Raw genomic sequence first — 972 nt, forward strand, 5'->3', positions numbered from 1 at the left:
CGTACATTTTATATCAACCCATCTGTTATATACATTCCACAAGTATTTTTTTCATGTGCCAAAACGATAATTTATTATGTTTGTAAATTATCAAAGAAGCTTTTGTTAAAAAGAAATACAATTCTTAATAATACTGTTCAAATAGACAACGCAAATGAAACAATAACTAATTAAGAGCGTAAATACAAACACAATTCGAATTAGTACGGTAAATGCAAACACGATTCAAATAGAGTACATAAATGAAAACATAATCAAATAAAGTACCGGTACGTAAGTAAACGAAAACAACAATCAAATAAAGTACGAAACAATAATCAAAAAAAATTGAAAAGAAGATACGATTCAACAAAGTAGGTAAATGAAAACAAGATGTTAAGTTGAAATTGAAGGATACTTTTATATCACAAAATAATACAATATAAACGTGCTTTACCTGTTACGCCATGATGACGAATGTGTCAAATAAATTCTTAGATACGTTTGTATCGTTATATTAATTATTTATTTTCCGCTGAGTATGCCACTTTAAAAACCATGATTGTATCATTCGTTGAGAAAACCATTATCACAGAATCAGTGCTGCTGCTGTTATAACACTGAACGTGGGTCATTGACACCATCCTTTTGGTAGCCAGTGTGCCAGCTTCTTATTCCCTCGTTGTCACCTGTATACGTGCGTTTGATTTATCGCCACAAACGAGCACTTGTCCACGAGTTGTCACATGTACACCCCGTGGGCCTTTTAAGTCAATGTCTGTAAAGGTGGAGATAACTGTTCATCCTAGCCAGTGTTAGTAGTTGGTGTGTGTGTGCTGATTGGGACGTATACTCTGTCATCCGTCAGGTTCACTGCACACGAGTAGACGCAGAGAAAATATTGCTATGCAATTTACGGTTTTTCTGAATTAGTTTATAATCAATTGTACTAACATGCAATTAAAGACATTCCAAATAGGACACAATTTGACA

This window comes from Dreissena polymorpha, chromosome 10 (assembly GCF_020536995.1).
Source record: "Dreissena polymorpha isolate Duluth1 chromosome 10, UMN_Dpol_1.0, whole genome shotgun sequence".
Lineage (NCBI taxonomy): Eukaryota > Metazoa > Mollusca > Bivalvia > Myida > Dreissenidae > Dreissena > Dreissena polymorpha.